General features: G+C 41.3%; 1 protein-coding gene across 1 annotated transcript in view; it reads left to right on the forward strand.

Moving 5' to 3' along the window:
• Positions 1 to 2,880: 2,880 nt before the first annotated feature.
• Positions 2,881 to 23,448, forward strand: part of Dse (dermatan sulfate epimerase) — a 45,708-nt gene continuing 25,140 nt past the window's right edge. The window contains exon 1 of the mRNA XM_069986958.1: positions 2,881 to 2,958. The gene's annotated coding sequence lies outside the window, so the exon portion shown is untranslated. The remainder of the gene's footprint in view (positions 2,959 to 23,448) is intronic.

The following is a 23,448-nucleotide window of genomic DNA, read 5'->3' on the forward strand; positions in this document are numbered from 1 at the left end:
AACTTGATTCCTGAAAACAAGACAGGAAATTTCATGGATCCTGAAAAAAATTGATAAACCTGGCTCTTGGAAAATGAAGAAACGATTTAGTTGAAATTACAAGAGTTCACTGAGTAAGCATTTCCCTTAAAAAAAAAAAAAAAAAAGAAGAAAGAAAATCAGTTTGACCTTGTTATACCAGGAGAGCAAAGACATCTAACAGACAAGCATGCGTGCAGTCTGTTTACAGTGCAAAGACGGAGATTGATTCACGCTAGGCTTTTCAGCTCTTTTCTTATTCCTATCCTGGTGACTTTCATACTATCTTGCTGTTTTGGAACAAGAGAAGAAAAGATGACCAGTAACACAAGTCCTTAATAGATGAGCACGACATTCAAATTCATTATCAGTTGTCAGTATGGTACCTGCAAAGGGGAACTTAACCAGTAAACTGGATAACAACACACTTGCAGAACACTTGAAATTGGAAGCAGAATTACTTTTTTGTCAGTAGTGTCCAACAGGTCAACAAACTAAAAGGTCTAATTTAGCCAAGAAGAGGGGAGGGTGTGTGTGTGTGTGTGTGTGTGTGTGTGTGTGTGTGTGTGTGTGTGTGTGTGTGTGACACTTTACCTCTGAGGGTTTTAGTAGATTGCAATATAGGAGTCAATGGAGGTAACATTTCTGCCATGACAGCTCAAATGTGGTGTAATTAGAGCAAAGTTCCTAAACATTTTCCCACTCTGATTCTGGGTGAAACAGGTTTTGAGAAGGACACTGCAAAAGTCTTGTGGATGAATTAAAGATAGTGGAGGTGGCTATACAGACAGGGATTATTGTGGAATCAATGCTAGTTGCATCCTGCAGACTTCAGAGAGTAGACCTACAGGTCTAGTAAGAAGTACTACACAAGGGAAAAGAAGGTCTGCAAAAAGTAGATCTCATCCAGAGGCAGATTTTTAGGTTAATCAAGGGTAAATGTGGGGAATAAAGGGGAGCAAATGACAGTGTGTACTGTCTCAGTGTTGGTTGCACAGTATGATCATCTGGGAAGAGCTGTTACAAGGCTGATGGAAATGCTTCAATGCTAACCTCGAAGATTCTAATTCACTGGTCTGGTGTGGGACCTCACTCCCTTTGATGAAATATCTTAGGGTGTAAGGTAGGAAAATAACTGGCTTAGGAAGGGCACTTGTTGAGAAGTTAAATAAATCAAACCAGATGTTTTCTCTAAGGTCTCTTCCATGTTCGAGGAGATAAATGGAAATCAAACTCATACTACAGTTGGCACACTTAGGCAGTTCATCTCAATAATGAACACACCCTTAGCACATGGCCTGGGAAATAGCAAAACTCTCAGCAGTAGTCATTATGCCATTGTATCTGCCTTTCACTGGGAGTAATACAGATGAGGACACTGATCCTCTGAAATTGCCTTCGCTTTCCAAGACCTATAAGTAAGGATCTGCATCATATTCAAGTCATTTTGAAAACATCAAGAAGTTTAAACAAATCAGTGGCTTACGCAGGTGGGCGTTTAAAAAGCTTGACAACACCATTTTCTTCTGACAGGTTTGTGAGGAATCTCTTTTTTTTTTTTTTTTTTTTTTTTTTTTTTGTGAGGAATCTCTTAAATGCAAACCCCACAATTTCTTTCTCCGATCAGAAGGGTGGCTGGGTTAGGTATTGAGAACCTCTTGGGCAGGATGGCTGGAGATGGCCCTTTAGAACTCAAAGCGCACGTGGAAGAAAGCAGGGAGAAAAGCTAACCTGTGAGGAAAGCATTTCCCATTCTAATGAATGGGTAAGTCCAACTCTTTTGCAATAATTACAGTCTAGTGTGGGGTTAATTATGTAGCCTCTGGGGTGATGGTCCCGGTTGTGTGTGTGTGTGTGTGTGTGTGTGTGTGTGTGTGTGTGTGTGTTTAGACACCTCTCACTTGGACTGTTTAGACAAGCTGAGTTTGCTTTTTCACATTTTGTGAGAAAGAGGATCCTGACTATTAAGATTGCACTCTTCCTCATTCTCCTCAACACACACACACACACACACACACACACACACACACACACACACACAGGCATACACATGAGATAAATGAGATTTCCTTTTGTGAGTTGCAAACACCAAGGGCCCTGCTCTACACCCTTTATCTTGCAATGATTAAAATGTGTGCCGTGTGCGGAGCTCAGTGCTGACCCGTCAGTGCGTAGTCTGCGGGTGCAGCCGGGGCCAGCACAGCTCCGGACGAGGTGGATTCCCTCCCTCATCAAGTGGGAGAGCGAAGGGCCGGGAGTCGGGGTAACTATTTGGAGATGGCGGAGGGGAGCAGGCAGAGTAGTGGAATTCTTTAAGTTCTCCGGTCTCTCTTCTCCCCGAGCGTTACAGAAGCCTCCTCCCCCCTTGGGCCTCCCAAAGTTATCTATCCTTGGGGTGTCACTCCAGAGTCGAACCCGAAGCCAAAAAAGCCTGGCAGGACGGGAGTGCGGGCAGTCGGGGCCGAGCCGCCTAGAAGGCCGAGCTGCGCCCGGAGCGCGCGGAGTCCCGGGAGTGGAGGAGAGGGCGGGGCGGGCCCGAGGTCGGGGTTCGGCCGGGGGAGGGGATCCCGGTTCCCCCTCCCCACCCTCGCCTCCCCAGATTCTGGTGACGTTGCGGTTTCCTCCTCCTTCTCCTCCCTCCAGCGGAGCCCCAGCGCCCGCCCTCCGCCTCGTGCGCCCACCCTCCGTCCGCCCGCCCGCCCGCCCGCGAGCGACCTCACAGCGCCGCCGAGGCTGCAGCGGCGCATCCCCGGGCGCGGCGCCCACCGGCATCCATGGCGCTGCAGGAGCGCTAAGGACTCGGCTCCGAGGGGCCGGGGGCGGGGCGGGGGGGGGCGCCCGGGCGCCCTGGGGTGACGGGGAAGGGAAAGGGCTGGAGCCAGGGCCGAGGCTGCGGGAAGAGGCGCCGCCGCCGGGAGCACGGAGCCGCGGCGGGGAGCGGTAAGCCGCAGGGCGCGGGGGGCGGCGCTCGGGGCCCGGAGCGCGGCGCACGGGTCGGGCGTGTCGGGCGGCGGGGCTGGCCGCGCGCCGCGGGGAAGCCCGGAGCCACGTCCCTCGCCGCGCGTCCGGGGTGAGAGCTGCGCCCCGGCCCCCTCCACCCCAGCCCCGGGTCCCGCGCGCCGGGAGAAGCCCGAGATCGCGGTTGGGGCGGCGGGGAGCGAGTGGCCCAGCTGCGATTTCCCGGACGGCCCGCGGGGGCTGCGGCCGCCCTCGCCGGGAGTGGGGAGTGGTCGCGGCGCCCAACCTGGGGCTGGCGGCTCGACCTCGGGAGGCCCGGGGCGGGCTGGGGTCCAGCGATCCGGGGCGGGGGACGGGACGCCGGGCTGCGCTGCGCCGTCGGCGGGGCCGCCGGGCTCTGCTTCGGGGCCGGCAGGTACTCACCCTGAAACCCAATCTGTGGCTGCCGAGGCGTGAACCGCCTCTACCTGAGTTCTTTAGATCAGAGTTCACGTTGGTGTCTAGGGATCTTGGTGAAATAAAAGCTTTCCAAAGGGGAAATGTTCCCCCAGTCCTCGTGGCATAATGTTACATTCCACCCGAGACGGAGCCTCTCAGCACGTGGAGATATTTCAGTGCGTTTCCACACTGTGCAGTCTATCCTTCCCCAGAGGGCCCTCTCTCCAGGTCTTGTTTTTCAAGAAGAATTCTCAGGAGGTCATAATCTCTATGAAATGAAATACTGAAGGTCTCTCCTTCAGATGGTTCAGATACTACTGCTGTTCAGATCACAGACCCGTCATGGAAGGACGGAAATGTAGGGATCACTGAGGAGTTGCTTCTTGGGTTGCCTTTCTGCCTTTTCGAAAGTAAGTGCTACTGCTTTGGGGGGAAATGTAGAGAAGGCTGAATGTAGGGCCTTCCTCAGCTCGGGACCCTGGGGTGCTAGGGTTGGCTATGAAGAGCCCAACCTGAGAAACAGCCCTCTCGGGAAAGCCAAGAAAACACAAATGAACAGCACCCGAGAGTTAGAGGATGTGAGAGCCAGTGTGATCAAGTTTCAGTTAAATACAAAGTATCCTGCAAAGTACCTTGTTAACATTCAGATTAAATGTGATACTACCGTCACCTAGTAAAAGGCAATTCTTTAAAAAGCAAAAAAACGCTGAGGGAAATGTGCAGCAGACACAGTACAGGGCTTTGCAGGGGAGGGGGGTTAGGGGAGGTAGGGTCCCATTCTTGGTCCCCCTTGACCAAGTTCCTCCCTCTGACGTTGGAGCCTGGTGGAAGGAAAGAAAATACTTGGTAAGAAGTCAGCGGGGGTTTGCCAGGTGAGGTCAGTCCTATCGCAGCGACAGTGTGTGTGTCCTCTTTAGTATTTATGGAATACTAAATAAATAAGCGGGCGCAGTGCATTTCAATGAGGTCAGCCTTGCGTCCTGGCCAGCTCTGGGAAGACCTAGCAGTCCTCTCTTGAGGTGAAGAAGGACTTCATTTCACAGATGTCTGCCAGTGCCTCATCATAAAAATCTTTTTAATCTCTGAAGGTAGCTTAACCACATCAGTGAAATTACATTCTCTAAGGAAACAACATTTATTACGCATTTCTTAGTGTTGTGTGTGACTGGCTGTATTTTGCCCCTTATTTCTATTTATTTTGGATAATACTGCTTTGCGTGAAAGAACTGACAGGATTTTTAATATTGTGATTTCAAAAAGAGACTGGAAAGGAAAAAAGGAAGGTGCAAATCTCTCAATTTGCAGGGTCACTGGTGGCTCAGGCTTTTAATCTTAGCTACTCAGGAGGCTGACATCTGAGGATTGTGGGTCAAACCAGTCCGGACAGGAAAACCTGAGAGATTCTTATCTCCAGTTAATCACCAGAAAACAGGAAGTGGAACTGTGACTCAAAGTGGTGGAACGGCTCTTCTTGAGCAAAAAGAGCTCAGAGACAGTGCTCAGATCCTGAGTTCAAGTCCCCAAACCAACCAAAAAGTCTTCCAATTTGGGTTTCATGGTCATCTTTGTTTTCAGAGGAGGCAATGAAATTAGTAAAAGACTAGCATTTTGTAGTCATGCATATATTAAATATTACTTAACCCTTGGGATGCTTGAATCCCAAATAATGTATGTATAATATGTGTGTATATGTGTGTATATGTATGTGTGTATATGTACATATACACACATGTATATAAATATACATATATATACATATATTCATATATGTATGTGTATGTATACATTTATATATATGTATATACTTATTTATATGTATATTCCAATAAATGCACTCTGCCATTTTAGCCATGTCTTCACTTTGGCTTTTTGCTGGTTCATTGGAGGTAGAATCTTGAAGATTTTTCTACCTGGCCTGGCTTGGAACCACAACCCTTCAGGTAATTAGAATAGCTTAGCCTTCTGAGTAGGTTAGAATTACAGGCACGAGCCAGGGGCTCCTGGCAGAATATGTGTGTGTGTGTGTGTGTGTGTGTGTGTGTGTGTGTGTGTGTGTGTGTGTGTGTGTGTGTGTGTGTGTGTGTGTGTGTGTGTGTGTGTGTGTGTGTGTGTTATTTTCCCCCCTCATCTCAAACCCCTAAATTTAAAAAAATCCACTATTGTGTTTGTGACAGGCCTTTGGAAAACAGTGGGCACTGTGATAGAGGGAATGAGGGAACTTCACAGCAGATGCCTTATTCCATTTTCTAAGAGGGGCTGGATCTTTGCTCCTCTGTAAGGCACCTACAATTGCTGATGACCAGTACCCCTGCCTAAAGAGCGTATGTGAGCAAAGATCGGACTCTGCGAAATGCCTTAAGGTTTTCTCATCACAGAATTATCTTCCCCTATACAATAGTGTCTGTAGAATAAAATTCTCCGAGGGGCTACCAAATTATTAGCAGATATTTGAACAGCACAACAAAATTTTACAGACCTGGAATCAGTGCCAACATGGGAATGAGGCCAGTGTCTAAGCCCAGAGAATTAAAAAGGGAAATTATTTTCACATGAAATTCATATGGTGAACTAGTGGCTAAATGGACAGTAAGATTAGAATTTCAGACTCCTGAAGAACTGATCAGTCATACCTATTTGGTGATAATAAAAAAATTAGAAACATGTTTAAAAACAATGCTTCTCATGGGGTTGGGAAGGTGGCTCAGTGGTAGAGCGCTTGCCTTGCATGCATGAGGCCCTGGGTTCCATTCCTCAGCACCACATAAGCAGAAAAAGCTGGAAGTGGCACTGTGGTTCAAGTGGTAGAGCGCTAGCCTTGAGCTGAAGAGCTGAGGGACAGTGCCCAGGCCCAGAGTTCAGGCCCCACGACTGGCAAAAATAAATAAATAAAAATAAAAAATAAAATACTACTCAGCTTTATTGCCCAGTCTCATTGGAAATTCTCCTTTAAATATTAAACCTTGCATTAAGTGTGTCATATTTTAATTGTTCTTTAAAAACACCTTCTATTGATATAATGTTATCACAGATTCTGATCTCTCTCTGTCTTTCTCTCTCTGTCTTTCTCTCTCTCTGTGTCTCTCCCTGTCTCTGTCTCTGTCTCTGTCTCTCTCTCTCTCTCTCTCTGGGGTTGTGGTCGCTGTTGGGATTGAACTGAGGGCCTAGTGTTGATCCTGATGTTTTTCACTCAAAGCTAGTGCTCTCACCACTCCACAGTATCACTTCTGGTTTTCTTGTGACTAATAGGAGATAAGAGACTCGGGGACTTTCCTTACTGAACTGGTTTGAACAGTGATTCTCAGATATCAACTTTCTGAGTAGCTAGGATTACAGGTATAAGCCACTTGCACTTGGCACAGAATCTGATTTCTAGCTAGCGTCCCACTTCTGCTATATATGAGAGGTTGGTTTGGTTAGATGATGTTGAAGTATTTCAGGAAAGAATCAAGCCAGAAGAAAAGTCAAAAGTGTCTGGAATGGGATGAGAGAGGCCATTGTTATTAATAAAATTTTGTCTATACATTCACAGGGATATAGACAGTGGGTGGAGAGGAGAGGCCCCTAATAGAGAAGGTAGTTCTAGTAATACTTGGGTTTTCAAATTATCTAGTAACTTTTCATTGCTTTCCAAGGATCCTAATGTTTTCATAATTTAGCCTAGCAGAGATGGGGAGTGTCCTATAGCAACTATTTTACTTACATTTTAAAATTGTGTTTATTTTGGTAGTGGTGGAGTTTGAATTCAGAACTTTGCACTGCTAGGCATGCTCTTCAATACATGAACCACACTTCTAGCTCTTTACTTTTAGTAGTGTGAAAATGGATATACAGAAGGTAAGAGGCTTGTTTGTCATTTTATAAGTAATTAATGGTATATCTTGATGAGATTAACATTAATTGAACATTTAATGATACTTTTCCTTGTGGCTCCAAATTCATATAATTAGAAACTTTATATTCAATAAGCCTTTTATTACTGCTGCCCATAAACTGTCATTCCTCTAGACTATTTATGTGCTTCTCCAGCTTTTTTAACTGGTTGTTTATAGACAACACAATACCTCCCCCCCCACACACACATTCTGTCTCCTACCTCCATTTCCCCAGCTTCCTCCTCTTCTTTTCCTCCCCTCCAGCCCTCTGAGGATTTTGTCCAGGGGCCTCTACTAACATCTGCAAGAGTTTTGGGCTGATTGCTCAGTTTCCATTAACCCACTTCAGTCTTTCCCATTAATAAACTTCATCTCTGTTGTTTTACCAGTGGTACTGCTAACTTCTGCTATAGATGGGCACACTGTAGCCTGTTGAGGTTGAAGGTGTGAATTCCAGATCCTTTTTCAGAGCCTAGAAAAGTATAAACCTGCTGGAGGAAGAGTATCCACAGACCCTGTTAGAGATGACAGAGAAGAAAGAGATTCTGATTTAGAAAGAGAAGAAAAGATAGTTGAGGCTATCTGGTTCTTGAATGGAGTAGTTTGTTCAGTCCACTATGCATTTTCATGTGCATTATCACTAGGTTGCCTTCTGTTTGTTTCAATTCCCTTGTAATTTTCCTGTTCCATATGTAGAAAGTATAGGCAATGCTGATAGTTGGCATTCCATTTTGTAATTTATATTCAGGAGTAGTTATGGTCTTTAGATAGGTGTAGTCTTGCTACAAAAATATAATGTGCAGTAAGTATACATATAAAGTAGATGGACATGGTAAGAGAGAATTTGCCATGGATTATATGTATGTGCATGCTAGGACAAAAACTTCATAGAATTAATGGTGCCTCCCTTCTCTACCAATGTGAAATATAGTAGGATAATTATATTAAATTAAATCCCCAATGGTGTGTGTGTGTGTGTGTGTGTGTGTGTGTGTGTGTGTGTGTGTGTTTAAATTAGCTTCCCTACTCTTAGTAGAAATTGAGTAGGTGCCCAGTTTATTTAAAAAGCTGTCATTTTACACTTCCCACTTGAAATATTCATTGCAAACACACATGCCATAAGATTTTTAAAATAGTGTAGACTATGGAAGACATTTACACTCTTTACATCAGCAGCAAACAACAAGCATTTAATGTATGAATAAATTAAGCTGAAAAAAGGCTGAATCCAAATTTCATAACTTTTAAAAGGAATTTGTAAGGGAAATGGGTTCATTAAGCTTTGGGTCTATAATATTTTTATTGATAAAATATGCAGGCCATATAATGGCTTTACTGTTGCATAGCTATTCCAAGGAAAATCAAGGTATTTGTTGGGAATTCCTATAGTAGGAGTGTTGTTTGTATAAGTTTTGATGTACAATGCAGTAATTTGCAGATTATGTTCTTGAACCAGTGTAGATTACTCATTTGAGGAATAATTAGCTAGCAATTGATTCTTATTTACAGAGAACTCTTAGATTAGATTGGCATGTAGAAAGGTTATTGAATTTCTCTTTCCTTTCCTTTCTAATCCCTTATTGATCAACAGCTTTCACTGAGGTTCTATAGACTAGTTTCATACATAGTTGTAATGTATCTCAGTTATTCACTTTTCTCTTCCCCTTCTTCTCCTAAGTAGTCTCTTATTTAGACTAATTTCTAAGTTTGTGTGTGTGTGTGTGTGTGTGTGTGTGTGTGTGTGTGTGGTGTGTGTGTGTATGCGTATGTTCATGTCCATAAGCATGTCTTATAGATCTAACTTTCACAAATGAGCAAAATCAGACAATATCTTTCTTTTTTCAGTTTGGCTTGTCTTGCTCTAAATGACATTTTCCACTTCCATCTGTTTTTCTGCAAATGACATTATTTTTTTATTTATGACTTCATACTTTTCTATAGTGTGTGTGTGAGACATCTTTTTTTATCCATTCATCGGTTCTTGGCCACCTCAGATGATTCTACCAACTAGCAGGTGTCTTTTTTTTGGTGTATTGATTTACTATGCTTCCAATATATGCATAGTAGTGATATATAGCAGGGTCAGAGGCGATATCTATTCGTTTTTTTGGTATTTTTTGAACCTCCATACTGATTTCCATAGTGGTAGCGCTATTTTTCATTCCCACCAACAGTATAACGTATGAGGATTCCTTTCCCACTATCTTTTGTTGTTTGTCTTCTTGGTGGCTGCCATTCTGACTGGGGTGAGATGGAATATTAGTGTGGTTTTGACTTGAAGGATATTGAACATTCCTTCATGTATCTATTAGCCATTTGTATTTCTTCTACAAAGTGTTGTCGAATTCTAAAGCTACTTTTATCCAGAAAGTTGAGTCCGTAACAAGAAACTGGGGAACTACATGACAAAAGTCACCAAGTAGCTCAAAAATATCCCATGCTAATGTGCAGTCAGCACAAATCCATCAAGTAGAAAGGAAGTGAGCCCCAAGATGCTTGACTGCAGGAAAACGGCTAAGCTAGACAGTGCTGACTGTACACTTACACTCTCACAGTGGCCTGCTTTTATTGTTCTACTCTATCTGCAGATTGACTGTAATTGATGGATGTTTAGAAGGCCACCAATTCTGGGAAAATCTTTTCTTGAGACCTTTGCCAGTTAATGGCATTTCCCATGAGATATACATAGGAAGGTGGACAGGCTCTTCAGCCCCATGGCTACTCAGGCAGCGACCAGCTGCACTCTGGAGTCACCTGAAGCGGTTACACTTCTCTCCAAAGTGGCAGTGGGCCAGGCTGAAATGAAAGAGTATGCGCAAAGAGAATGTTGAACAGCTGTTTTCTATCTTCCCTGAAGAAAAAGAAAGGAAAATCAACGTGAAGCAGGCATCAAGAGGGCTTTATGCTAAATACAGGGAAGTTTTTTATAATGGTTTGTCCTCTAGGATTTCTGAAGGAGACTGAGTTTCTCTCTGTCTAACAGGGTTTAAGTGAGGTTATCTGAAAGGATGTTTGATTTTGCTTTCTGGAGCTCTGACTGATTTCTGTGACTTCTGCTCATCTGAACTAGGAAAACTTGGAAATGAAGAATGATTTGATTATAGGATGTAGAAGAGATTGTTCTACTGTTTTATGTGAAAGCTGCCTTTACAGTTTCTATTTAAAGCAAAGTTTTTTAATTGCCTGATTCAGTAAATACTGATATATTAACTTGGTTCCGTCTTCATTCAGCAAATGTTTCAAATTGCTCTGTCTGTACTGTGTCGCCTTTCCCCAATGAAGCTTTTTTTTTTCACATTTAAAGAAATATTTAATTGACAAAGATTCATTGGATATGTTTACGTGTTGTGTGATGACTGCCACAATAAAATTAATTAGCAAATCCACCATACTGTACTTAGATTCCCCATCTATAGTTCACTTATTCTAGACATTTACTTTTAGCTTTTTTTTTGGTCACAGCTGAAGAACAAATGCCTTGCACTTGCTAGGCAACTGTTCTTTCATTGGACTGAATCCTCAACTCCTAGACATTTATTTTTAAAAAACATCCCTGGTGTTCCATAGAGACCATATGTATGTATACACATACACATCTACATGCATGCACATATATATGTATGTATTCATATGCATGGACATGTATGTTCATGTCTATATGCATATATAATTATAATCTTTTTTCTGCTTTGTTTCTATGGTAGACCCAGACCTGCAGTGGAGGGAAGGAATCTCGGTGGTCACATGCAAATGTGAGGTTTTGACTAGTCATATGGTTAACAAGAAGTGGCCCATGTTAGAGAGTCCCTGGAAACTACTCTTCCAAGCTCCTTGTTTGTAGCTGTCTGTATGGTTCAAAAGAATAATGGTATTGTTAGAAACAATGTGAACTTTGTTTCATTTTGTTTAAGAAAACAGAATTTTGGCCAGTCATCAGCCTTTAGTAGTTACTTAAGAGGCTGAGGTCTGAGGATCACGGATCAAAGCCAGCCCAGGGAGGAAAGTCCTTGAGACTCTTTATCTTCAATAATCCACCAAAAAACTGGAAGTGACACTGTGGCTCCAGTGGTAGAGCTCTAGCCTTGAGCTGAAGAGCTCAGGGACAGCACCCAAGCCCAGAGTTCAAGCCCCATGACCAACAAAATGAAAAGAAAAAGAAAACAGAATTTGAATAGAGTCACCCTATGGTTTCAGACCAGTGGTTCTGTTATTTTTCTCAACATGAAAATCAGACATTATTGTACTTAGTATGTGAGCTTTTTTTTTTTTTTTTGCTCAAGACTAGTGCTCTACCACTTTGAGTCACAGCTTCCACTTCTGGCTTTTTGGTGGCTAACTGGATAAAAGAGACCCATGTAGTTTGCCACATGGGCTGTCTTTGAACCATAATCCTTAGATCTCAGCCTCCTAATCCTAAATATCTAGGATTATAGGTATGAACCACCAGCACCTGGCTCAACTTTGTTTTGTGGCCCATAGTTTTAAAGCAATTTTAAAATGCTGTCGACAATTACTTTTCTCAAAGGAAACTGACTCTTAGAATCACAGAAAACCTACAAAGATCTCTAAGAGTATTTTTTTCTGGCCTCTTTAGTTTTGAGGTAAGTATTTGTTAACTTCCTCCTCTGTGTTCACCCAAACTCTTCCAGAAGTTAAAGCCTGCTGGTTCTAAGGAGACCTCAGGAATAGTGAACAAACTAAGAATTGATCTGTTGCTTTTATGCAGTTGTTCAATTTATTCTGTCTTAAACACTAGTATAAATCTTGATATCACCTTTTTGTTCCCCTTGCAAAGAAACTCATATTCTTTAGGTATCTTGTTATAGCTATGTGTTGTGTTAAGATCCTAAGATTTTTGATCATTAATATTTTAGGACTTCATGTGACTGCCATAGAATCATTCTTCTTAGAAGAAAACAAATATAGTTGTGTGCTGTAAAAACTTTAAAATACAATTTGTTTTTAAAAAGTTGTTAACTTTTGTCTTTGAAATATGTTATCATTGAGAAACATATTGGAAAACACATGCATATAAGTATTTATGAACTGAATTCCCTAAAATTATATACCTTGTACCTAAAAAAAAAGTCAGTTGAGCTTACAGAATAATGGTGCTTAATTTAACAAATCCTTCTTTGTATTCTAACATTTTTCCTTTTCCTCTTTTTCCCCCTTGAAGCCATTGACTGTTCAGAGACTGCAAGTTGTCCAAAAGATAAATCTTTGTTACTTGGGAATGAACCCTTTGATGTATAACTTTCTCCAATGCACTTCTGAACTTGGAGAGCCAGATGAAAGGACACTACACTTGAGTGATAGGGCAACTGAAAGGACTTACTCATTCAGCAAGTATTTGCCAGGTACTTTTGTATTTAAGGAGATGACTGGGTGTCAGGAACATGGGAGACATGCAGAATAAATAAGATGTGTTTTTCAGCCTTGAGAAGCTGTAAAATCTAGGATAATTGAATATGAAACAAGAAGAACAACCCAGGGCTGAAGGGAGAAACATGCGTGCAGTAGGATTACGGGAAGCAAGAGATTGGAGAGAGTTACTAGGGCAGAAAATACTCAACTAGGAAGGAAGAAAGAATTGAGCCTCAAAGGATTTTATACAAAAGTAAACAAAGAAAAAGTAAAATAAAAGCAGACAAGACAGACAGCTGATGGGCTGGGAAGGTGGCTCAGTGGTAGAGCGCTTGCCTTGCATGCCTGAGGCCCTGGGTTTGATTCCTCAGCACCACATAAGCAAAAAGAAAAAAGCCGGAAGTGGTGCTGTGGCTCAAGTGGTAGAGTGCTAGCCTTGAGCTGAAGAGCTGAGGGACAGCACCCAGGCCCAAAGTTCAGGCCCACCACCGGACCCAAAAATAAATAAATAAATAAATAAAAAAGTCAGACAGCTGAGGCAAGGAGGAGATGGCAGAAAAGTAATGGCTGCCTGCCTGATCCAGGACTTGACTTACTGGCTTTTATAGAATCCTCTTTCTTTCCTTTTCCTTCCTTCTTCATATAGTCTTTCATTGTTTTCCACACATGTTTTGAAGGCCTCTATTGTATGTAATCAATGGTGCTTGGCACTGTAGGAAAGACAAAAATGACTAAGAGTGACTCCCAGCTGCTTAACCCTGAAATCAATCTCAACTCAACTCCCCTGCCCCCTCCCTTTTTTTTTGTCAGTCATGGGGCCTGAACTCTGGGCCTGAGCACTGTCCCTCAGCTCTTCAGCTCAAGGCTAGCGCTCTATCACTTGAGCCACAGCGCCACTTCCAGCTTTCTCTGCTTATGTGGTGATGAGGAATTGAACACAGGGCCTCATGCATGCAAGGCAAGCACTCTACTCCTGAACCACCTTCCCAGCCCTCTCAACTCACTTTTGTATCGAAGGGCTGAAATTGTAAATGTAAGAAAAGAAGGTAACTGTGCAACTTAAAATAATTCAGTATGCTTATAAGTTAGGACCAAATGGGTAGAGACATTGAAAAGCTGATGACATTTTTCCTGGCCCCTTTTAAACTCTAGTTCAGACAGTACCTTAGTGTTGTTCTTCCTTCATTTCGTATGAAGTGCTACCTGTACATTCCAATTGTAATTTATCATTCTCATGCAAACTGACTTCCTTCTGTTTTCAAGGATTTTGTAAATATTTTATGTCTTTCATCATCTTTTAAGATGGAAGCTGCCTTAATAACTGGCACCGTTCCTGAATTCTCAAAAATATGGAGTAATGCATGGGAGACAGCTTGTAGATTATAGATTGTCAAGATAAACTCCATTAAAAAAGGCTTTATCCTTTGAATTAGAAGAGTATCAGTCTGGTTGTTGGCAGGTAGAAGATAGGATCCCACTGAAGAGAGTATGTTGTATTTAAGCAAGGATGTACAGGTAAATCGGAGGTAGAGTTTGTAAGATGATGGTGCACCATTGCTGGATGCAGAAGCACATGGACGGAAGATAGTGGTTCATTTTGCTGAGGAAAAGGCTTGTAGGGAAGTTGATTGAATGGTAACGTACTTACTTAGAGAGTAATGCTGTGAGTTGCAAAGTTAAGTGTTTTATAAGTAGTCTTGGTCAGAGTGCCTGGGATTATAGATTGTCTTCTTCACTTTCTGTGTAAACTTGGATTACCCACTCAATTGTCCTGTGTCTCAATTTGGAAAGGGGTTGATATCACTATCTATGTGGGACCGGGGTAAAGGTGGTCTGTGTGAAATACAAAGGCCCTTGATATCACCAGTAGTTCAAAGGAGACTTTGTTGGAAATGCTCAGGGTACGTAGGGTTTTAACACAATTTATATAATGCAGGGCTGACTGAGAGCTGCTTCTCTGCAGCATCTGAGCTCCATAATGTGTGTGGGAAATGTCTCCGATCATGCATGTTCAAAGTATGTGTAATAAATCTGAGAATGGCATTTGTTAGCTACTGTATGTTTTTATTGGTATCTGCCGTAGATACAATAAGAGCTATACTACATACTTTAGAAATGAGCAAATTGGGAGAGTGGTAGAGGAAGTAAAATTGATTTGAATACATTGTGTACATAAGTAGAGATGTCATAATGAAATCGCCTCCTGTATAATCAACATGCGCTAATTTAAAAAAAAAGTAAATACAGGAAAGGAATGAGGAAATTGTAGAGCTAGGACTCTGTTAATTTGGTAGGACTACCATAAAGGAATATCACAAATTGGTGGCTTAAATACCAGAAATGTATTGTCTCACAATGCTGGAGGCTAGGAGTGCAGAGTGAAGGTATTGACAAACTGATTCCTCTTGAGATGATAAGGGAAAAACTGTTCTGTGCCTCTTTCTAATCTGTTGGTGGTTGTGTGTGTGTGTGTGTGTGTGTGTGTGTGTGTGTGTGTGTGTGTGTGTGTGTGTTCGTGTTCTTTAGCATCCCTGGACTATAAATGCTTCATTCCATCTCTGTCTTCATTTTCACATGTAATTGTGTGTCTGTCTTCAATTTTTTTTTTATAACATCATGTCATCCAGTAAAATCCACAATCTCTTTGTTTTCAAAGAGATGAGGGGTTTGGATTTTGACCTCTGAATTGGTGTATGGATATGGGGGGGAGAGAATTCAAGCTATAACAGATTCCAAGTCATATCTTTTAACTATATGCTATGGCCGTGGTGAACTGAAAGGATTATGGAAAAGAGATATCTGTAGATTTGTTGGCCATTGGCTAGTTAGCTGGTCCTGGCTTTTCTGTGTCTTGTTTGCCTAGACTTACACCATTACCTAGATAATCACAGGGCTCACTGCTGGAGTCAATGAGAAAAGAGATGCCCTTGGAGACTGAGGCGGCTAGTTCCTTCTTGCTTGCTGATTTTGAGAATGTGAGCTTTGTCTTTCTTGGGAGAGCACATCAGGGTATAGAGAGTTATGGCAAGTCAGTTACTTCATAAAATCCTTTGTTTGATATCTTCTGTTCCATTCCCAGTTCATTGAATATAAGAATCTCAAGACAAGTGGGTCGATAGCTTCCACATCCATTTGAGTCAAGACATGAGAAAAAAAATTCTCAAAACTTAGTACAGTTTTCTCCAGCATGGACAAGAGGGCTACCTCGTGTTTGACCAAAATCAGTAGCTAAGGAAAAAGGACCTGATGGGTTGGGTGAATATGAAAGTTTGGGTAGATAAATTACACAGGAGAAAAGATTATGAGATGCCAAGAATAGACTAGCACTATCTAAGTAGGATGCTAAAGGAAGTGAAGAACAGACAGTCAATTCATCAAGACAAGGCTGCAGACACCAAGTTCAGCATTCCTGACCTTGTGCGTGCACACAGACATAAACATTATGTATCTGGCAGTGTTGCCAGATTTGAGTTGCAATATTTCTCTCTTTCTTAAATAAAATAGAACTCTTTACATACCTTTAATATGCTAGCCATGGGACTGGGAACTTTGCTTATATTATTCATCTTTCCTGTGGTCTTGTGACATGGGCATCTTGTTGTAATTTTACAGCTATGAAACATAGTTGAAATATTTCTGCAAAAGCCTGTTTTTGTGTGTGTGTGTGTGTGTGTGTGTTTTTTGGGGGGGGGATCCGGTCGTGGGCCTGAACTCTGGGCATGGGCGCTGTCCCTCAGCTCTTACACTCAAGGCTAGCACTCTACCACTTGAGCCACAGCGCCACTTCCGGCTTTTTTTCTGCTTATATGGTGCTGAGGAATCAAACCTAGGACCTCATACATGCAAGGCAAAGCGCTCTACCACTGAGCCACCTTCCCAGCCCCCAAAAGCCTGTTTTTTGTTTACTGGTTTTGGGTTTTTTTTTTTTTTTGTCATGTGGATCCAGGTCATTGACTCAAAAAGTTTTGTTCTTTAACTATCCGCCATCATACATGATAGCACACTATAATAGGACTTGTATAGCTTACAGAAGACATGATAAAGAGTAGTAACCTTCACTTTAATTCATGGCATGAAAAAAAGTTAGCATTACAAAAAAATGATACTTTCTTAAACACTTGCAAAAGTGACACTAATAAAACCTCTATAGCAAAAATCATTACATAATAATAATATCCATGGACATAGGTTAAAAATTGGAACGTGAAGCGGATTGCTGTAAATTTCAAAGCAGAACAGTGTAAGTAGAAGTCTTAACATGAGAAAGTGAGGCCTTGCTGTTCTCAAGAAAGGGTGTTGAGATGTATAACCCCATGTTGGTTGGCTGAATGTTTCAAGGCAGAATTTTTTTAAGACCCTGACAAGACTCAAGGAAACCATCCGTAGATTGTCAGGAAACAAAAAGATATTTGGGACATGGACTGTGATCATAGGGTACCTGGCATGTTACTGGTGGCTTTGGAGAGACTTGGGGGTGATAAGCCCTGCCTGGCAGCCTGGAGTAGATCTAGTGAGAGCCTAGTACCTCTGGGAGGGTTGAGAGCAAACTGGGCACAGATTGCAGCACTCAGTCAACTCTCACAATGACCCTGCATGGTCCTCAGGGTTCTAGAATTGAGAGCATTTCACCTCCAAAAGGCTTGTCTCAGTCCACACACAAAAAAAAGATATTTATTGCTTCTTTTTTATATATTTGTACAGCTGTGTAATTATCTCTATTTCAAGGTTTACATCTTTCACATTAGCTAAATTTACCCAGTCAATAACTATTTTGCAAGTGTTTCCTAAGTGCTGAGCCACTGACTCCCTGGCTCCAGCTACGCTGTTTCTGTGCACATGAGGTGTTCCTAGTTCTTGGAGATTTTTTAAAGCAGATGGAATGCTGATGGACGGGGATGATCAGTTTAAATGCAGCGATACTGGTTCAGAGGCTGTGCAGGACATCATGGTTGTGGGGAAAGTGGACAGATTTAGAGCAACTGCCACCAGAATTTGCGGGTGGTTTAAAGATGAATAGAAAGGTAGGTTACAACTAGAGGAGGGAAAAGGAGGTAGTGCTTGAATTCCTGGCAGGATTGGTTGCTAGAAACTAAAATGGAGAAGTATGGGAAGACAGTCTTCAGACTTTGGGTTAATTACATGTATGCATCATTGTTTTACAAACCAAGTCTGTGGTATTCTGAGTTTGATTATGATTCATAGGAGGATGTGTTTAGAAAGTCCCTTAGGATTTTGAGGCCAAGGAATATGATCTGTAAGGCAATAATGAAAATCAAAGAAAAGTAAAAATGTTGCAGAATGTGAGCAGCAGAAAAATAAACAAAAAATCCACTAATTTTTTAAAAAGTCATTGATCAGCATTTGAAGACTGAGGATGAAAACATCATCCCACACACCCAACAATGTTCATTTTAATCAACTGAACTAAAATTCTGAGTAAAATACCAACAAGTTACTTTCCTGTGAATTTCCTTAGGCCTTTTGCTTAACATCTACATATTTTATTCTTTGACAGTGTCTAAAACTTAATAAAACAGCGCACATCCAGGGCTGGGGGTTTGTCTTAATTGGAGAGCACCTGCCTAACTATCACAAGGTCTTGAGTTCAAACTGGTACCGCCAGTAACAGAAAGGAAAAGAAAAAGATACTATTCTTGGGCATATAGCTTGAGGAATGTAAATTATTGGACAAGAAAATTGCTGCTCTCTTCATAATACCAAGCTATGGCTCAGCCAGCATGCATAACAACTGATGAGTGGATAAAGAAACTGTACACACACACACACACACACACACACACACACACACACACACACACACACACACACACACACACACCATGGAGTATTATTCTACAAAGAAAAATGAAGTTATGGCATTTATGGGAAGGTAGATAGAACTGGAAACCATCATGTTGAGCAAGATAATCTAAAATCAAAAAGCTAAATAACATGTTTTCACATATTTGTGGAATTTAAACTTAAAATGATGATGATGATGATTATGGGACTTGAATGTGAAGGTAGGACTGTAAGGATGGGAAAATAGTATAAGAGAAACAGAAAGGAAAAGCAGAGTAAGCAGAGTGTATTACATATATATGTATATATAATATATACAATTATATAATATATGCTATTCTATATAATATCTTGCAGGGTTCCAGGGTTGGGGCACTGGAGCACGGGAAGAAAGCATAGCAAAGAAAAAAATCTCTATTCTGACTGAATATAATATATATAGATATATATACACATATACATCACCCAAACATACATATGCTGAAAAAGGAAGAGAGGGTGGAGTTACGGCAGTAGAATGGAGGAGGTATGGAATTGTCACGATGAAACCTCCCTAGTGCTATTCATGTATGCTAATTAAACATTTAATAAAAGAAGAAATTTGAAATCAAAGAATAGAATAGAAAAGGATGTGGTCTGGATGTAACCCCCCCACACCCCCACCTCCAATTCCTATGTAAAATCCTCACTCCCAAACGTGGAGCCTTGGGGAGAGGTGATTAGGTCATGGGAGCAGAGCCTTCATTACTGACATTAGTGCCTTTATTAACAGAGCCCAGAGAGCGTGTCAGTACCTGTGCCCTAGCAAGGACAGAAATTCATTGTAAACCATTGTAATATCTGATCAAACTGGTACTACTTGAACCAAAGCCCTCTCTCTCTCTCTCTCTCTCTCTCTCTCTCTCTCTCTCTCTCTCTCTCTCTCTCTCTCTCTCTCTCTCTCTCTGTCACACACACACACACACACACACACACACACACACACACACACACACACACACACACACACAAACTCTATCAACTATATTCCAAGATCTTGGAACTCATTCTCTTTTGAACTGATCAATGTGTAGGGTTTGAGTATCATAGGCCTGCTGAATTAGTGTGGTAAGGCATTGAATGTGGGATTATTGTTTCTTAGAGCTATCATTGTGAGAGGATAAACTGGAAGGGCCTGGTGCTAGATTTTAAAGGGATAATAGAAATACATACTCAAAATTTGTATTTCTAAAAAAAATCTAGCTAAATCCATAAATGAGGGGACCAGAGTAGATTGTACAAGAGAAGTTCAACATATTTTGCAGTTCTTCCCATGAAAATCTGCAGTAGATGAAATTATGACCAGTCTACAGAATTATACAAAAAGTGGCTTGAAGAGCCAGAAAAAAAATTTGCTGCAAATATATATGGTACTGAATGACTCTATAAAAGTAGCCAGATGAAGAAAAGTTAACCTTAGAAGATGATACAGAATCCTAGAATAAAGTCTCAATCAGGAGTCTGTTTTAACAATGTAGACTCATGTTGCATATGTGGAAGCATAATTTGGTGACAAAATTGTATATAGGGGGAAATGGATAGGAAGGAATCAAAGTGATTTTCATATAACCACTTGGGAAAAATAGAGTAAGAGGTTAGTTTTAAATGGAAGATGAACTTAGGTTTAAATGGGAGAGGAGTACCTTGGCAGCCAAATTAGGAGGAAGTAGATGGGAGTGAGCTTAGGAGACCCGTAGCGTCTCACCATGTGAGGTCATGGGACCATGTACATGAGAGAAGTTCCAGGGTCGGGGAACTGGAGCCTGCACATGGGAAGAAAGCATGTGGGGCACAGCAAAGCAAACTCTTGACTCTGACATCAGGAAGACATTACCTGACCACTACTGAGTGATGCTGTACAGTGTACTTAACCATCCAAGGTCTTTCTTCACTTCTCTGCTTGTAAAGCTGTCCTATAAGATAATTCCCGGGAGTAAATGTGGTAAAATGATCACAGTACAAGCAATAATTTTTCTTGGGGAAAAGCGTAAGAAGGATTTGGTGGATGATATTAGAGGTAATTAGGGATTTGGGAAAGAGTGCAGCGAGAGATGACTGCTCAGTTTCTCAAGGAGGTCTCAGAGCATGGCTTTGGCCTGAATAGTCTTCATCGGCATATTAGGATTTTTCAGAGAAACAGAACTAATAAGATATCTGTCAGCCTCTTATAGTCTGTGTAGAAAGAATTCTATGAAGGGAAATGATTCAGATTATGGAAGTTGGGAAATCTCAACTTCCAGTCATTGGCTGTCTGCAACCTGAAGGTTTAGTAAAATTAATGAATGCAAAGGCCTGAGAATTAGGAATTGATGGGAATCCCAACCCAGGATGGGAGAGCAGTATCTCAGCACAAGGAGTCCTGCAGAGAGGGGGATGGGAAGGAGAGAAGGAAGGAGGGGGGAAGGCGGGGGAGGGGGGGAGAGATTCCCCCCCTTACTACTTTTTGGTTCTTAAAGGACTGGAAGAGCCTGTCTACATTGAGAAGGGCAATTCAATTAGCTTTAGTCAGTTGAAATGCTATTTTTTCCTGGAAGCTTCTCCAACATTCCCAGAAATGTTTACTTAAATGTCCTTCATAACCCATGAGCCAGTCGACATTAAATGACCATCATAGTGGTGAGAAAAGAAATCACATATCTAAAAATTGAGGGGTGGGGGTGTGCTGATACAGAATTAAGGAGTCTTAAGTACAAATTTAAAAGAGATGACCCACTGAAAGTTAACATGTGTTGTCATTTACAAGAAATGAGAAATGAATTTCCATTAAACTCTAGAGTTATAAAAAAAGAATATTGAAGTTGGAAGTAATTTTTTCATCTGTTAAATGTCACATGTTTCTGCTTTTAGGATATTTTCTAACTGTCAGCACATATCTATCAGTAATTTTTATCTGTCAACTTTAGTTGGTGAAGAAGTGGTATTAGATTTGAAGACTTCTGTTTTTCTCAGATTAGTTACGTAGAATATGCAGACTGAAAGTTATTATCATACAATTGAGCAGGAAAGACAAACCTTTTGGCATCAAATGCTTTATATTTGTCAAAACATTTGGTATTTTTAGGTTCCCGAAACTGCAAGGTTGTTAAAAAGACAATGCATTGTGCCTATTTTGGGAATAAAGTTCTCTGGGTTAGTTTTATGAACACTTCCTTGTGGGGTCATGGAGCATTTCCTTTCCGTTGGAATAACTTGGGCATTCTCATGAAGAAGATAACGGTGGCTACTAGTATTAATTGAGCAATTTATATATCCCGGAAACTCTTTAAGGCTTCGCAGAAACCCTGTGGGAAAGGTACTATTATTTTATCCGTGTTACAGGGGAGTAATCAGGAACACATTTAAGGACATGATGGTGCTAGGATTCATACCCAAGAAAGTGGTTCTTTTTTTTGGTCTCAACAACTGATTATGTTCTGAGGTAAATTATATATAATGTGTGTGTGTGTGTGTGTGTGTGTGTGTGTGTGTGTGTGTGTGTGTGTGTGTGTGTGTGTGTGTGTGTGTGTGTGTGTGTTTAAAAACCTATCATGAAGTAGTAAGCACTTTGTAGATATTAGCTCAATTAATCTCCCAATCTATCTCGGAGAGAAAATAACATTTTTCATTTCATTAGAAATGAAGACAGCTGTCAAATAAAAGGCTTTATGGATGGGATAAATTAATCTTACATGTTTGAAGTTAATGATCTTGTATTAGAAACAAATTATTGAACTCTTACTCTACATTGGTTTCTAGGCTAACTCAGATCATCACACACATTTCATCTCTCCATGAAGTGGGTACCAGCTTGTGGCTGAGGATGGAGGGTTTGAGAGCTGATCAAAGCTAGCAGACAGCATGCAGGCATTCGTATTCATATCTGCCAACTCCACCCCCAGCCCATTCATCATTTTGCTGTGCTCCTTAATTTGGCACGTAAGGGGGTTTTTAATCCATCTTAATTTGAGACATGTCTAAATTTCTATGAGGTTATTTTTCTCTTCTATCTTTGGCCCTTCTATATATTCTAAATCGAAGGAATTGAAAGATCTTTTATACTGTCATGTGATTCATTCTGTAAACAGGCTTAGGCATTTCTGAAACTTTACGTGCTAGTTGAGGGTTCTCCTCTTTCTTGCTTTCTCATCATACTCTTTCTGTGCTGTCTTGGTGTGAAGAAGGCAAAAATGGAATTTTAATGTTTAACATTCTTTAAAAAAATGGTTTCATAAAGGAAAGAAACTTAGTTTTGGACTCAAGTTCTGTCTCTGGAATTGATTCTATTTCGGAAGGAACAATACTGCTTTACCATGTTCTTATTGGAAAGTAAAGGACTGAATTTGTGAAAAGCAACTAAGATTATAGAAACAAAGTTTCTCTGTGCATCAGCAATTGGAATAGCTGCAGCAGAAGCAGAACTAAAGCAGAATAATTTTGAGTTCTTTTGAAAAGCTACTTAAGATAATTATAATTCATTTCTTTTGGACTAAGTATGCAGAGAGAGAGAGAGACAGCCAGACAGACAGAAGGACAGACAGACAGATACCTCAACAACAGAATTATACATACACATATATATGGCATATATAGAAAGATACTTGTGTTGACTGAATTGCCTTGTAGTAACAGTGATCCTTAAATTACTAGAGTGTATACACAAAAGAATGGGCAAGGAAGCAGTGCTGTGCCTCAAAGTGGTAGAATGCTAGCCTTGAGCAGAAAAGCTCAGAGACAGTGCCTAGGTCCTGAGTTCAAGCCTCATGACCGACCTCTTCCCCCCTCCCCCCAAAAAAGAAGAAAGAATGGGAAGGAAAGCTGGGTAATAAAAATTGGTATACTAGTTGGGTATGGTGGCGCATGCCTGTAATCCTAGCTACTCAGGAGGCTGAGCATAGCGGTTCAAAGCCAACCCAGGCAAGAAAGTCCATGAGACTCTTATCTCCAATTAATCACTCAGAAAACTGGAAGTGGTGCT

The sequence above is a fragment of the Dipodomys merriami genome, unplaced genomic scaffold (genome assembly GCF_024711535.1).
Source record: "Dipodomys merriami isolate MVZ:Mamm:240054 unplaced genomic scaffold, mDipMer1.0.p SCAF_335, whole genome shotgun sequence".
Lineage (NCBI taxonomy): Eukaryota > Metazoa > Chordata > Mammalia > Rodentia > Heteromyidae > Dipodomys > Dipodomys merriami.